The following is a 16951-nucleotide window of genomic DNA, read 5'->3' as shown; positions in this document are numbered from 1 at the left end:
GAATGCAGGCTCGTCTTGCATCTCCCAAGATGAAAGGATATCTGAATCCCCTGTGGAGACCACAGAGAAAGACCTAGTTCCCCACCTCATGGCGACCGGAGGCCTCACATCCTTTGAAAACTCCAGAGGTACGCGGAGATCAGTGCCTCCAAAGGAGACGATGCCTGACTCCTCGTGAAACTTGATAGGAGTCCCAGGATTCCTGTGGCACATGGAAAGGGACCCTTGGTCTCCCGCCTCAGCTGGAGAGGCGTCCCAATTGCCCTGCCAAGCCTCGAGGAGAATCCCGAGTTGTCCCTCGCAACGAGGCAGGAGTCCTGACGTCGCTGAACAAACACGTGGGTGAAAGGGCCCTCCCCGTCGTAAATTGGGAATATACCCCAGGTTCCCGCTGCAACTCGAGAAAAACCATGAGACTTCCCCCTCGCCGCGATATGAGGCCCGATTCCCCTGCACTGCGTGCAGAGCAATTCCGTGTTACACATCACACATGAAAGGAGCCTTGATTTCCTTGATGGCACTCCAGAGAAACCCCAAGAACACTGTTTCAAGGCTAGAGGGATCCTGAGGTCACTGTAGCAACACGAAAGAGCTCCGTGGACCAAAAATCAACTCGAGATGAGAGGTTAGTCCCTGGCTTCGACTCCAGAGGAATACCACCTTACCACAAGCACCTCAAGAGGAGGCTTCTCTCAGCTCTAGGTATGTGAGAGGGACCCTGAGTTTGCGGCCTCAAGTGGAATGGACACCGCGATGCCCTGACTCGAAATAATGCCGGATATCCCTGCAGTGACTTGAATGCAGGCTCGTCTTCCATCTCCCAAGATGAAAGGATGTCTGAATCCCCTGTGGAGACCACAGAGAAAGACCTAGTTCCCCACCTCATCGCGACCGGAGGCCTTACATCCTTTGAAAACTCCAGAGGTACGCGGAGATCAGTGCCTCCAAAGGAGACGATGCCTGACTCCTCGTGAAACTTGATAGGAGTCCCAGGATTCCTGTGGCACGTGGAAAGGGACCCTTGGCCTCCCGCCCCACCTGGAGAGGCGTCCCAATTGCCCTGCCAAGCCTCGAGGAGAATCCCGAGTTGTCCCTCGAAACTAGGCAGGAGTCCTGATGTCGCTGAACAAACACGTGTGTGGAAGGGCCATCCCCGTCGTAACTCGAGAATATACCCCAGGTTCCCGCCGCAACTCGAGAAAAACCATGAGACTTCCCCCTCGCCGCGAGATGAGGCCCGATTCCCCTGCACTGCGTGCAGAGCAATTCCGTGTTGAACATCACACATGAAAGAAGCCTTGATTTCCTTGATGGCACTCCAGAGAAACCCCAAGAACACTGTTTCAAGGCTAGAGGGATCCTGAGGTTACTGTAGCAACACGAAAGAGCTCCGTGGACCAAAAATCAACTCGAGATGAGAGGTTTGTCCCTGGCTTCGACTCCAGAGGAATACCATCTTACCACAAGCACCTCAAGAGGAGGCTTCTCTCAGCTCTAGGTATGTGAGAGGGACCCTGAGTTGCAGACTCAAGTGGAATGGACACTGCGATGCCCTGACGCGAAATAAGGCCGGATATCCCTGCAGTGACTTGAATGCAGGCTCGTCTTGCATCTCCCAAGATGAAAGGATGTCTGAATCCCCTGTGGAGACCACAGAGAAAGACCTAGTTCCCCACCTCATGGCGACCGGAGGCCTCACATCCTTTGAAAATTCCAGAGGTACGCGGAGATCAGTGCCTCCAAAAGAGACGATGCCTGACTCCTCGTGAAACTTGATAGGAGTCCCAGGATTCCTGTGGCACATGGAAAGGGACCCTTGGTCTCCCGCCTCAGCTGAAGAGGCGTTCCAATTGCCCAGCCAAGCCTCGAGGAGAATCCCGAGTTGTCCCTCGCAACGAGGCAGGAGTCCTGACGTCGCTGAACAAACATGTGGGTGGAAGGGCCATCCCCGTCGTAACTCGAGAATATAGCCCAGGTTCCCGCCGCAACTCGAGAAAAACCATGAGACTTCCCCCTCGCCGCGAGATGAGGCCCGATTCCCCTGCACTGCGTGCAGAGCAATTCCGTGTTGCACATCACACATGAAAGGAGCCTTGATTTCCTTGGTGGTACTCCAGAGAAACCCCAAGAACACTGTTTCAAGGCTAGAGGGATCCTGAGGTCACTCTAGCAACATGAAAGAGCTCCGTGGACCACAAATCAACTCGAGATGAAAGGTTAGTCCCTGGCTTCGACTCCAGAGGAATACCACCTTACGACAAGCACCTCAAGAGGAGGCTTCTCTCAGCTCTAGGTATGTGAGAGGGACCCTGAGTTTGCGGCCTCAAGTGGAATGGACACCGCGATGCCCTAACTCGAAATAAGGCCGGATATCCCTGCAGTGACTTGAATGCAGGCTCGTCTTGCATCTCCCAAGATGATAGGATGTCTGAATCCCCTGTGGAGACCACAGAGAAAGACCTAGTTCCCCACCTCATGGCGACCGGAGGCCTCACATCCTTTGAAAACTCCAGAGGTACGCGGAGATCAGTGCCTCCAAAGGAGACGATGCCTGACTCCTCGTGAAACTTGATAGGAGTCCCAGGATTCCTGTGGCACGTGGAAAGGGACCCTTGGTCTCCCGCCTCAGCTGGAGAGGCGTCCCAATTGCCCTGCCAAGCCTCGAGGAGAATCCCGAGTTGTCCCTCGAAACTAGGCAGGAGTAGTGATGTCGCTGAAGAAACACGTGGGTGGAAGGGCCATCCCCGTCGTAACTCGAGAATATACCCCAGGTTCCCGCCACAACTCGAGAAAAACCATGAGACTTCCCCCTCGCCGCGAGATGAGGCCCGATTCCCCTGCACTGCGTGCAGAGCAATTCCGTGTTGAACATCACACATGAAAGAAGCCTTGATTTCCTTGATGGTACTCCAGAGAAACCCCAAGAACACTGTTTCAAGGCTAGAGGAATCCTGAGGTCACTGTAGCAACACAAAAGACCTCCGTGGACCAAAAGTCAACTCGAGATGAGAGGTTAGTCCCTGGATTCAACTCCAGAGGAATACCACCTTACCACAAGCACCTCAAGAGGAGGCTTCTCTCAGCTCTAGGTATGTGAGAGTTAACCTAATTTTGCGGCCTCAAGTGGAATGGACACTGCTATGCCCTTACGTGAAATAAGGCCGGATATCCCTGCAGTGACTTGAATGCAGTCTCATCTTGCATCTCGCAAAATGAACGAATGTCTGAATCCCCTGTGGAGACCACAGAGAAAGACCTAGTTTCCCACCTCATGGCGACCGAGGCCTCACATCCTTTGAAAACTCCAGAGGTACGCGGAGATCAGTGCCTCCAAAGGAGACGATGCCTGACTCCTCGTGAAACTTGATAGGAGTCCCAGGATTACTGTGGCACATGGAAAGGGACACTTGGTCTCCCGCCTCAGCTGGAGACACGTCCCAATTGCCCTGCCAAGCCTCGAGGAGAATCCCGAGTTGTCCCTCGCAACTAGGCAGGAGTCCTGACGTCTCTGAACAAACACGAGGGTGGAAGGGCCATTCCCGTCGTAACTCGAGAATATACCCCAGGTTCCCACCGCAACTCAAGAAAAACCATGAGACTTCCCCCTCGCCGCGAGATGAGGCCCGATTCCCCTACACTGCGTGCAGAGCAATTCCGTGTTGCACATCACACATGAAAGGAGCCTTAATTTCCTTGATGGCACTCCAGAGAAACCCCAAGAACACTGTTTCAAGGATAGAGGGATCCTGAGGTCGCTGTAGCAACATGAAAGAGCTCCGTGGACCAAAAATCAACTCGAGATGAGAGGTTAGTCCCTGGATTCGACTCCAGAGGAATACCACCTTACCACAAGCACCTCAAGAGGAGGCTTCTCTCAGCTCTAGGTATGTGAGAGGGACCCTGAGTTTGCGGCCTCAAGTGGAATGGACACCGCGATGCCCTGACTCGAAATAAGGCCGGATATCCCTGCAGTGACTTGAATGCAGGCTCGTCTTGCATCTCCCAAGACGAAAAGATGTCTGAATCTCCTGTGGAGACCACAGAGAAAGACCTAGTTCCCCACCTCATCGCGACCGGAGGCCTCACATCCTTTGAAAACTTCAGAGGTACGCGGAGATCAGTGCCTCCAAAGGAGACGATGCCTGACTCCTCGTGAAACTTGACAGGAGTCCCAGAATTCCTGTGTCACGTGGAAAGGGACCCTTGGTCTCCCGCCTCAGCTGGAGAGGCGTCCCAATTGCCCTGCCAAGCCTCGAGGAGAATCCCGAGTTGTCCCTCGAAACTAGGCAGGAGTCGTGACGTCGCTGAACAAACACGTGTGTGGAAGGGCCATCCCCGTCGTAACTCGAGAATATACCCCAGGTTCCCGCCGCAACTCGAGAAAAACCATGAGACTTCCCCTTCGCCGCGAGATGAGGCCTGATTCCCCTGCACTGCGTGCAGAGCAATTCCGTGTTGCACATCACACATGAAAGGAGCCTTGATTTCCTTGATGGCACTCCAGAGAAACCCCAAGAACACTGTTTCAAGGCTAGAGGGATGCTGAGGTCACAGTAGCAACACGAAAGAGCTCCGTGGACGAAGAATCAACTCGAGATGAGAGGTTAGTCCCTGGCTTCGACTCCAGAGGAATACCACCTTACCACAAGCACCTCAAGAGGAGGCTTCTCTCAGCTCTAGGTATGTGAGAGGGACCCTGAATTTGTAGCCTCAAGTGAAATGGACACCTAGATGCCCTGACGCAAAATAAGGCCGGATATCCCTGCAGTGATTTGAATGCAGGCTCGTCTTTCATCTCCCAAGACGAAAGGATGTCTGAATCCCCTGTGGAGACCACAGAGAAAGACCTAGTTCCCCACCTCATCGCGACCGGAGGCCTCACATCCTTTGAAAACTCCAGAGGTACGCGGAGATCAGTGCCTCCAAAGGAGACGATGCCTGACTCCTCGTGAAACTTGATAGGAGTCCCAGGATTCCTGTGGCACGTGGAAAGGGACCCTTGGTCTCCCGCCTCAGCTGGAGAGGCGTCCCAATTGCCCTGCCAAGCCTCGAGGAGAATCCCGAGTTGTCCCTCGCAACTAGGCAGGAGTCCTGCCATCGCTGAACAAACACGTGTGTGTAAGGGCCATCCCCGTCGTAACTCGAGAATATACCCCAGGTTCCCGCCGCAACTCGAGAAAAACCATGAGACTTCCCCCTCGCCGCGAGATGAAGCCTGATTCCCCTGCACTGCGTGCAGAGCAATTCCGTGTTGCACATCACACATGAAAGGAGCCTTGATTTCCTTGATGGCACTCCAGAGAAACCCCAAGAACACTGTTTCAAGGCTAGAGGATCCTGAGGTCACTGAAGCAACACGAAAGAGCTCCGTGGACAAAGAATCAACTCGAGATGAGAGGTTATTCCCTGGCTTCGACTCCAGAGGAATACCACCTTACCACAAGCACCTCAAGAGGAGGCTTCTCTCAGCTCTAGGTATGTGAGAGGGACCCTGAGTTTGCGGCCTCAAGTGGAATGGACACCTAGATGCCCTGACGCGAAATAAGGCCGGATATCCCTGCAGTGACTTGAATGCAGGCTCGTCTTGCATCTCCCAAGATGAAAGGATGTCTGAATCCCCTGTGGAGACCACAGAGAAAGACCTAGTTCCCCACCTCATGGCGACCGGAGGCCTCACATCCTTTGAAAACTCCAGAGGTACGCGGAGATCAGTGCCTCCAAAGGAGACGATGCCTGACTCCTCGTGAAACTTGATAGGAGTCCCAGGATTCCTGTGGCACATGGAAAGGGACCCTTGGTCTCCCGCCTCAGCTGGAGAGGCGTTCCAATTGCCCTGCCAAGCCTCGAGGAGAATCCCGAGTTGTCCCTCGCAACGAGGCAGGAGTCCTGACGTCGCTGAACAAACATGTGGGTGGAAGAGCCATCCCAGTCATAACTCGAGAATATAGCCCAGGTTCCCGCCGCAACTCGAGAAAAACCATGAGACTTCCCCCTCGCCGCGAGATGAGGCCCGATTCCCCTGCACTGCGTGCAGAGCAATTCCGTGTTACACATCACACATGAAAGGAGCCTTGATTTCCTTGGTGGTACTCCAGAGAAACCCCAAGAACACTGTTTCAAGGCTAGAGGGATCCTGAGGTCACTCTAGCAACACGAAAGAGCTCCGTGGACCACAAATCAACTCGAGATGAAAGGTTAGTCCCTGGCTTCGACTCCAGAGGAATACCACCTTTCGACAAGCACCTCAAGAGGAGGCTTCTCTCAGCTCTAGGTTTGTGAGAGGGACCCTGAGTTTGCGGCCTCAAGTGGAATGGACACCCCGATGCCCTAACTCGAAATAAGGCCGGATATCCCTGCAGTGACTTGAATGCAGGCTCGTCTTCCATCTCCCAAGATGATAGGATGTCTGAATCCCCTGTGGAGACCACAGAGAAAGACCTAGTTCCCCACCTCATGGCGACCGGAGGCCTCACATCCTTTGAAAACTCCAGAGGTACGCGGAGATCAGTGCCTCCAAAGGAGACGATGCCTGACTCCTCGTGAAACTTGACAGGAGTCCCAGGATTCCAGTGACACGTGGAAAGGGACCCTTGGTCTCCCGCCTCAGCTGGAGAGGCGTCCCAATTGCCCTGCCAAGCCTCGAGGAGAATCCCGAGTTGTCCCTCGCAACTAGGCAGGACTCCTGCCATCGCTGAAAAAACACGTGTGTGTAAGGGCCATCCCCGTCGTAACTCGAGAATATACCCCAGGTTCCCGCCGCAACTCGAGAAAAACCATGAGACTTCCCCCTCGCCGCGAGATGAGGCCCAATTCCCCTGCACTGCGTGCAGAGCAATTCCGTGTTGCACATCACACATGAAAGGAGCCTTGATTTCCTTGATGGCACTCCAGAGAAACCCCAAGAACACTGTTTCAAGGTTGAGGGATCCTGAGGTCACTGTAGCAACAAGAAAGAGCTCCGTGGACCAAAAATCAACTCGAGATGAGAGGTTAGTCCCTGGCTTCGACTCCAGAGGAATACCACCTTACCACAAGCACCTCAAGAGGAGGCTTCTCTCAGCTCTATGTATGTGAGAGGGACCCTGAGTTTGCGGCCTCAAGTGGAATGGAGACCGCGATGCCCTGACTCGAAATAAAGCCGGATATCCCTGCAGTGACTTGAATGCAGGCTCGTCTTGCATCTCCCAAGACGAAAGGATGTCTGAATCCCCTGTGGAGACCACAGAGAAAGACCTAGTTCCCCACCTCATCGCGACCGGAGTCCTCACATCCTTTGAAAACTCCAGAGGTACGCGGAGATCAGTGCCTCCAAAGGAGACGATGCCTGACTCCTCGTGAAACTTGATAGGAGTCCCACGATTCCTGTGGCACGTGGAAAGGGACCCTTGGTCTCCCACCTCAGCTGGAGAGGCATCCCAATTGCCCTGCCAAGCCTCGAGGAGAATCCCGAGTTGTCCCTCGCAACTTGGCAGAAGTCCTGACGTCGCTGAACAAACACGTGGGTGGAAGGGCCATCCCCGTCGTAACTCGAGAATATACCCCAGGTTCCCGCCGCAAGTCGAGAAAAACCATGAGACTTCCCCCTCGCCGCGAGATGAGGCCCGATTCCCCTGCACTGCGTGCAGAGCAATTCCGTGTTGCACATCACACATGAAAGGAGCCTTGATTTACTTGATGGCACTCCAGAGAAACCCCAAGAACACTGTTTCAAGGCTGGAGGGATCCTGAGGTCCCTGTAGCAGCACGAAAGTGCTCCGTGGACCATGAATCAACTCGAGATGAGAGGTTAGTCCCTGGCTTCGACTCCAGAGGAATACCACCTTACCACAAGCACCTCAAGAGGAGGCTTCTCTCAGCTCTAGGTATGTGAGAGGGACCCTGAGTTTGCGGCCTCAAGTGGAATGGACACCGCGATGCCCTGACTCGAAATAAGGCCGGATATCCCTGCAGTGACTTGAATGCAGGCTCGTCTTGCATCTCCCAAGACGAAAGGATGTCTGAATCCCCTGTGTAGACCACAGAGAAAGACGTAGTTCCCCACCTCATCGCGACCGGAGGCCTCACATCCTTTGAAAACTCCAGAGGTACTCGGAGATCAGTGCCTCCAAAGGAGACGATGCCTGACTCCTCGTGAAACTTGATAGGAGTCCCAGGATTCCTGTGGCACATGAAAAGGGATCCTTGGTCTCCCGCCTCAGCTGGAGAGGCGTCCCAATTGCCCTGCCAAGCCTCGAGGAGAATCCCGAGTTGTCCCTCGCAACTAGGCAGGAGTCCTGCCGTCGCTGAACAAACACGTGTGTGGAAGGGCCATCCCCGTCGTAACTCGAGAATATACGCCAGGTTCCCGCCGCAACTCGAGAAAAACCATGAGACTTCCCCCTCGCCGCGAGATGAGGCCCGATTCCCCTGCACTGCTGCAGAGCATTTCTGTGTTGCACATCACACATGAAAGGAGCCTTGATTTCCTTGATGGCACTCCAGAGAAACCCCAAGAACACTGTTTCAAGGTTGAGGGATCCTGAGGACACTGTAGCAACACGAAAGAGCTCCGTGGACCAAAAATCAACTCGAGATGAGAGGTTAGTCCCTGGCTTCGACTCCAGAGGAATACCACCTTACCACAAGCACCTCAAGAGGAGGCTTCTCTCAGCTCTATGTATGTGAGAGGGACCCTGAGTTTGCGGCCTCAAGTGGAATGGAGACCGCGATGCCCTGACTCGAAATAAGGCCGGATATCCCTGCAGTGACTTGAATGCAGGCTCGTCTTGCATCTCCGAAGACGAAAGGATGTCTGAATCCCCTGTGGAGACCACAGAGAAAGACCTAGTCCCCACCTCATCGCGACCGGAGGCCTCACATCCTTTGAAAACTCCAGAGTTACGCGGAGATCAGTGCCTCGAAAGGAGACGATGCCTGACTCCTCGTGAAACTTGATAGGAGTCCCAGGATTCCTGTGGCACGTGGAAAGGGACCCTTGGTCTCCCGCCTCAGCTGGAGAGGCGTCCCAATTGCCCTGCCAAGCCTCGAGGAGAATCCCGAGTTGTCCCTCGCAACTAGGCAGGAGTCCTGACGTCGCTGAACTAACACGTGTGTGGAAGGGCCATCCCCGTCGTAACTCGAGAATATACCCCAGGTTCCCGCCGCAACTCGGGAAAAACCATGAGACTTCCCCCTCGCCGCGAGATGAGGCCCGATTCCCCTGCACTGCATGCAGAGCAATTCCGTGTTACACATCACACATGAAAGGAGCCTTGATTTCCTTGATGGCACTCCAGAGAAACCCCAAGAACACTGTTTCAAGGCTAGAGGGATCCTGAGGTCACTGTAGCAACACGAAAGAGCTCCGTGGACCAAAAATCAACTCGAGATGAGAGGTTAGTCCCTGGCTTCGACTCCAGGGGAATACCACCTTACCACAAGCACCTCAAGAGGAGGCTTCTCTCAGCTCTAGGTATGTGAGAGGGACCCTGGTTTTTCGGCCTCAAGTGCAATGGACGCTGCAATGCCCTGACGCAAAATAAGGCCGGATATCCCTGCAGTGACTTGAATGCAGGCTCGTCTTGCATCTCCTAAGATGAACGGATGTCTGAATCCCCTGTGGAGACCGCAGAGATAGACCTAGTTCCCCACCTCATCGCGACCGGAGGCCTCACATCCTTTGAAAACTCCAGAGATACGCGGAGATCAGTGCCTCCAAAGGAGACGATGCCTGACTCCTCGTGAAACTTGATAGGAGTCCCAGGATTCTTGTGGCACGTGGAAAGGGACCCTTGGTCTCCCGCGTCAGCTGGAGAGGCGTCCCAATTGCCCTGCCAAGCCTCGAGGAGAATCCCGAGTTGTCCCTCGCAACTAGGCAGAAGTCCTGACGTCGCTAAACAAACACGTGGGTGGAAGGGCCATCCCAGTCGTAACTCGAGAATATACCCCAGGTTCCAATCGCAACTCGAGAAAAACCATTAGACTTCCCCCTCGCCGCAAAATGAGGCCCGATACCCTGCACTGCGTGCAGAGCAATTCCGTGTTGCACATCACACATGAAAGGAGCCTTGATTTCCTTGATGGCACTCCAGAGAAACCCCAAAACACTGTTTCAAGGCTAGAGGGATCCTGAGGTCACTGTAGCAACACGAAAGAGCTCCGTGGACCAAAAATCAACTCGAGATGAGAGGTTAGTCCCTGGCTTCGACTCCAGAGGAATACCACCTTACCACAAGCACCTCAAGACGAGGCTTCTCTTAGCTCTAGGTATGTGAGAGGGACCCTGAGTTTGCGGCCTCAAGTGGAATGGACACCGCAATGCCCTGACTCGAAATAAGGCCGGATATCCCTGCAGTGACTTGAATGCAGGCTCGTCTTGCATCTCCCAAGACGAAAGGATGTCTGAATCCCCTGTGGAGACCACAGAGAAAGACCTAGTTCCCCACCTCATCGCGACCGGAGGCCTAACATCCCTTGAAAACTCCAGAGGTACGCGGAGATCAGTGCCTCCAAAGGAGACGAAGCCTGACTCCTCGAGAAACTTGATAGGAGTCCCAGGATTCCTGTGGCACGTGGAAAGGGACCCTTGGTCTCCAGCCTCAGCTGGAGAGGTGTCCCAATTGCCCTGCCAAGCCTCGAGGAGAATCCCGAGTTGTCCCTCGCAACTAGGCAGGAGTCTGACGTCGCTGAACAAACACGTGTGTGGAAGGGCCATCCCCGTCGTAACTCGTGAATATACCCCAGGTTCCAATCGCAACTCGAGAAAAACCATGAGACTTCCCCCTCGCCACAAAATAAGGCCCGATACTCTGCACTGCGTGCAGAGCAATTCCGTGTTGCACATCACACATGAAAGGAGCCTTGATATCCTTGATGGCACTCCAGAGAAACCCCAAGAACACTGTTTCAAGGGTAGAGAGATCCTGAGGTCACTGTAGCAACACGAAAGAGCTCCGTGGACCAAAAGTCAACTCGAGATGAGAGATTAGTCCCTGGCTTCGACTCCAGGGGAATACCACCTTACCACAAGCACTTCAAGAGGAGGCTTCTCTCAGCTCTAGGTATGTGAGAGGGACCCTGATTTTGCGGCCTCAAGTGGAATGGACACTGTGATGCCCTGACGCAAAATAAGGCCGGATAACCCTGCAGTGACTTGAATGCAGGCTCGTCTTGCATCTCCCAAGATGAAAAGATGTCTGAATCCCCTGTGGAGACCGCAGAGAAAGACCTAGTTCCCCACCTCATCGCGACCGGAGGCCTCACATCCTTTGAAAACTCCACAGGTTCGCGGAGATCAGTGCCTCCAAAGGAGACGATGCCTGACTCCTCGTGAAACTTGATAGGAGTCCCCGGATTCCTATGGCACGTGGAAAGGGAACCTTGGTCTCCCGACTCAGCTGGAGAGGCGTCCCAATTGCCCTGCCAAGCCTCGAGGAGAATCCCGAGTTTTCCCTCGCAACTAGGCAGGAGTCTGACGTCGCTGAACAAACACGTGGGTGGACGGGCCATCCCCGTCCTAACTCGAGAACATACCCCAGGTTACCATCGCAACTCGAGAAAAACCATTAGACTTCCCCCTTGCCGCAAAATGAGGTCCGATACCCTGCACTGTGTGCAGAGCAATTCCGTGTTGCACATCACACATGAAAGGAGCCTTGATTTCCTTGATGGCACTCCAGAGAAACCCCAAGAACACTGTTTCAAGGCGAGAGGGAAACGGAGGTCACTGTAGCAACACGAAAGATCTCCGAGGACCAAAAATCAACTCGAGATGAGAGGTTAGCCCCTGGGTTCGACTGCAGAGGAATACCACCTTACCACAAGCACCTCAAGAGGAGGCTTCTCTCATCTCTAGCTATGTGAGAGCGACCCTGAGTTTGCGGCCTCAAGTGGAATGGACACTGGGATGCCCTGACTCGAAATAAGGCCGGATATCCCTGCAGTGACTTGAATGCTGGCTCGTTTTGCATCTGCAAAGATGAAAGGATGTTTGAATCCCCTGTGGAGACCACAGAGAAAGACCCAGTTCCCCACCTCATCGCGACTAGAGAGCTCAAATACTTTGAAAACTCCAGAGGTACGCTGAGATCAGTGCCTCCAAAAGGGACGATGCCTGACTCCTCGTGAAACATGATAGGAGTCCCAGGATTCCTGTGGCACGTGGAAAAGGATCCTTGGTCTCCCGCCTCAGCTGGAGAGGCGTCCCAATTGCCCTGCCAAGCCTCGAGGAGAATCCCGAATTGACCCTCGCAACTAAGCAGGAGTCCTGACGTCACTGAACAAACACGTGTGTGGAAGGGCCATCCCCGTCGTAACTCGAGAATATACCCCAGGTTCCCGCCGCAACTCGAGAAAAACCATGAGACTTCCCCCTCGCCGCGAGATGAGGCCCGATTCCCCTACACTGCGTGCAGAGCAATTCCGTGTTGCACATCACACATGAAAGGAGCCTTGATTTCCTTGATGGCACTCCAGAGAAACCCCAAGAACACTGTTTCAAGGCTAGAGGGATCCTGAGGTCACTGTAGCAACACGAAAGAGCTCCGAGGACCAAGAATCAACTCGAGATGGGAGGTTAGTCCCTGGCTTCGACTCCAGAGGAATACCACCTTACCACAAGCACCTCAAGAGGAGGCTTCTCTCAGCTCTAGGTATGTGAGAGGGACCCTGAGTTTGCGCCCTCAAGTGGAATGGACACCGCGATGCCCTGACTCGATATAAGGCCGGATATCCCTGCAGTGACTTGGATGCAGGCTCGTCTTGCATCTCCCAAGACGAAAGGATGTCTGAATCCCCTGTGGAGACCACAGAGAAAGACCTAGTTCCCCACCTCATCGCGACCGGAGGCCTCACATCCTTTGAAAACTCCAGAGGTACGCAGGGATCAGTGCCTCCAAAGGAGACGATGCCTGACTCCTCGTGAAACTTGATAGGAGTCCCAGGATTCCTGTGGCACGTGGAAAGGGACCCTTGGTCTCCCGCCTCAGCTGGAGAGGCATCCCAATTGCCCTTCCAAGCCTCGAGGAGAATCCCGAGTTGTCCCTCGCAACTAGGCAGAAGTCGTGACGTCGCTGAACAAACACGTGGGTGGAATGGCCATCCCCGGAGTAACTCGAGAATATACCCGAGGTTCCCGCTGAAACTCGAGAAAAACCATGAGACTTCCCCCTCCCCGCAAAATGAGGCCCGATTCACCTGCACTGCGTGCAGAGCAATTCCGTGTTGCACATCACACATGAAAGGAGCCTTGATTTCCTTGATTGCACTCCAGAGAAACCCCAAAGAACACTGTTTCAAGGCTAGAGGGATCCTGAGGTCACTGTAGTAACACGAAAGAGCTCCGGGGACCACAAATCAACTCGAGATGAGGGGTTAGTCCCTGGCTTCGACTCCAGAGGAATACCACCTTACCACAAGCACTTCAAGAGGAGGCTTCTCTCAGCTCTAGGTATGTGAGAGGGACCCTGAGTTTGCAGCCTCAACTGGAATGGACACCGCTATTCCCTGACTGGAAATAATGCCGGATATCCCCGCAGTGACTTGAGTGCAGGCTCGTCTTGCATCTCACAAGACGAAAGGATGTCTGAATCCCCTGTGTAGACCACAGAGAAAGACCTAGTTCCCCACCTCATCGCGACCGGAGACCTCATATCCTTTGAAAACTCCAGAGCTACGCGGAGATCAGTGCCTCCAAAGGAGACGATGCCTGACTCCTCGTGAAACTTGATAGGAGTCCCAGGATTCCTGTGGCACGTGGAAAGGGACCCTTGGTCTCCCGCCTCAGCTGGAGAGGCGTCCCAATTTCCCTGCCAAGCCTCGAGGAGAATCCCGAGTTGTCCCTCGCAACTAGGCAGGAGTCCTGACGTCGCTGAACAAACACGTGGGTGGAAGGGCCATCCCCGTCGTAACTCGAGAATATACCCCAGGTTCCTGCCGCAACTCGAAAAAAACCATGAGACTTCCCCCTCGCCGCGAGAAGAGGCCCGATTCCCCTGCACTGCGTGCAGAGCAATTACGTGTTGCACATCACACATGAAAGGAGCCTTGATTTCCTTGATGGCACTCCAGAGAAACTCCAAGAACCCTGTTTCAGGGCTAGAGGGATCCTGAGGTCACTGTAGCAACACGAAAGATCTCCGTAGACCAAAAATCAACTCGAGATGAGAGGTTAGTCCGTAGCTTCGACTCCAGAGGAATTCCACCTTACCACAAGCACCTCAAGAGGAGGCTTCTCTCAGCTCTAGGTAAGTGAGAGGGACCCTGAGTTTGCGGCCTCAAGTGGAATGGACACCGCGATGCCCTGACTCGAAATAAGGCCGGATATCCCTGCAGTGACTTGAATGCAGGCTAGTCTTGCGTCTCCCAAGACGAAAGGATGTCTGAATCCCCTGTGGAGACCACAGAGAAAGACGTAGTACCCCACCTCATCGCGACCGGAGGCCTCACATCCTTTGAAAACTCCAGAGGTACGCAGAGATCAGTGCCTCCAAAGGAGATGATGCCTGACTCCTCATCAAACTTGATAGAAGTCCCAGGATTCCGGTGGCACGTGGAAAGGGACACGTGGTCTCCCGCCTCAGCTGGAGAGGCGTCCCAATTGCCCTGCCAAGCCTCGAGGAGAATCCCGAGTTGTCACTCGCAATTAGGCAGGAGTCCTGACGTCGCTGAACAAACACGTGGGTGGAAGGGTCATCCCCGTCGTAACTCGAGAATATACCCCAGGTTCCCGCCGCAACTCGAGAAAAATCATGAGACTTCCCCCTCGCCGCGAGATGAGGCCCGATTCCCCTGCACTGTGTGCAGAGCAATTCCGTGTTGCACATCACACATGAAAGGAGCGTTGAATTCCTTGATGGCACTCCAGAGAAACCCCAAGAACACTGTTTCCAGGCTAGAGGGATTCTGAGGTCACTGTAGCAACACGAAAGAGCTCCGTGGACCAAGAATCAACTCGAGATGAGAGGTTAGTCCCTGGCTTCGACTCCAGAGGAATACCACCTTACCACAAGCACCTCAAGAGGAGCCTTCTCTCAGTTCTCGGCATGTGAGAGGGACCCTGAGTTTGTGGCCTCAAGTGGAATGGACACCGCGATGCCCTGACTCGAAATAAGGCCAGATATCTCTGCAGTGACTTGAATGCCGGCTCGTTTTGCATCTGCAAAGATGAAAGGATGTTTGAATCCCCTGTGGAGTCCACAGAGAAAGACCCAGTTCCCCACCTCATCGCGACCAGAGAGCTCAAATCCTTTGAAAACTCCAGAGGTACGCTGAGATCAGTGCCTCCAAAAGGGACGATGCCTGACTCCTCATGAAACTTGATAGGAGTCCCAGGATTCCTGTGGTACGTGGAAAGGGACCCGTGTTCTCCCGCCTCAGCTGGAGAGGCGTCCCAATTGCCCTGCCAAGCCTCGAGGAGAATCCCGAGTTCCCTCGCAACCAGGCAGGAGTCCTGTCGTCGCTGAACAAACACGTGGGTGGAAGGGCCATCCCCGTCGTAACTCGAGAATATACCCCAGGTTCCCGCCGCAACTCGAGAAAAACCATGAGACTTCCCCCTCGCCGCGAGATGAGGCCCGAATACCCTGCACTGCGTGCAGAGCAATTCCATGTTGCACATCACACATGAAAGGAGCCTTGATTTCCTTGATGGCACTCCAGAGAAACCCCAAGAACACTGTTTCAAGGCAACACAAAAGAGCTCCGTGGACCACAAATCAACTCGAGATGAGAGGTTAGTCCCTGGCTTCGACTCCAGAGGAATACCACCTTACCACAAGCACCTCAAGAGGAGGCTTCTCGCAGCTCTAGGTATGGGAGAGGGACCCTGAGTTTGCGGCCTCAAGTGGAATGGACACCGCGATGCCCTGACTCGAAATAAGGCCAGATATCTCTGCAGTGACTTGAATGCCAGCTCGTCTTGCATCTCCCAAGATGAAAGGATGTCTGAATCCCCTTTGGAGACCACAGAGAAAGACCTAGTTCCCCACCTCATCGTGACCGGATGCCTCAAATACTTTGAAAACTCCAGAGGTACGCGGAGATCAGTGCCTCCAAAATGGACGATGCCTGACTCCTCGAGAAACTTGATAGGAGTCCCAGGAATCCTGTGGCACGTGGAAAGGGACCCTTGGTCTCCCGCCTCAGCTGGAGAGGCATCCCAATTGCCTGCCAAGCCTCGAGGAGAATCCCGAGTTGTCCCTCGCAACTAGGCAGAAGTCCTGACATGGCTGAAGTAACACGTGTGTGTAAGGGCCATCCCCGTCGTAACTCGAGAATATACCCCAGGTTCCCGCCGCAACTCGAGAAAAACCATGAGACTTCCCCCTCGCCGCGAGATGAGGCCCGATTCCCCTACACTGCGTGCAGAGCAATTCCGTGTTGCACATCAAAAATGAAAGGAGCCTTGATTTCCTTGATGGCACTCCAGAGAAACCCCAAGAACACTGTTTCAAGGCTAGAGGTATCCTGAGGTCACCATAGCAACACGAAAGAGCTCCGAGGACCAAGAATCAACTCGAGATGGGAGGTTAGTCCCTGGCTTCGACTCCAGAGGAATACCACCTTACCACAAGCACCTCAAGAGGAGGCTTCTCTCAGCTCTAGGTATGTGAGAGGGACCCTGAGTTTGCGGCCTCAAGTGGAATGGACACCGCGATGCCCTGACTCGAAATAAGGCCGGATATCTCTGCAGTGACTTGAATGCAGGCTCATCTTGAATCTCCCAAGACGAAAGGATGTCTGAATCCCCTGTGGAGACCACAGAGAAAGACCTAGTTCCCCACCTCATCGCGACCGGAGGCCTCACATCCATTGAAAACTCCAGAGGTACGCGGAGATCAGTTCCTCCAAAGGAGACGATGCCTGACTCCTCGTGAAACTTGATAGGAGTCCCAGGATTCCTGTGGCACGTGGAAAGGGACACTTGGTCTCCCGCCTCAGCTGGAGAGGCATCCCAATTGCCCTGCCAAGCCTC

The sequence above is a fragment of the Cervus elaphus genome, chromosome 32, assembly GCF_910594005.1.
Source record: "Cervus elaphus chromosome 32, mCerEla1.1, whole genome shotgun sequence".
Lineage (NCBI taxonomy): Eukaryota > Metazoa > Chordata > Mammalia > Artiodactyla > Cervidae > Cervus > Cervus elaphus.
Note: the sequence above shows the minus strand (reverse complement) of the source record.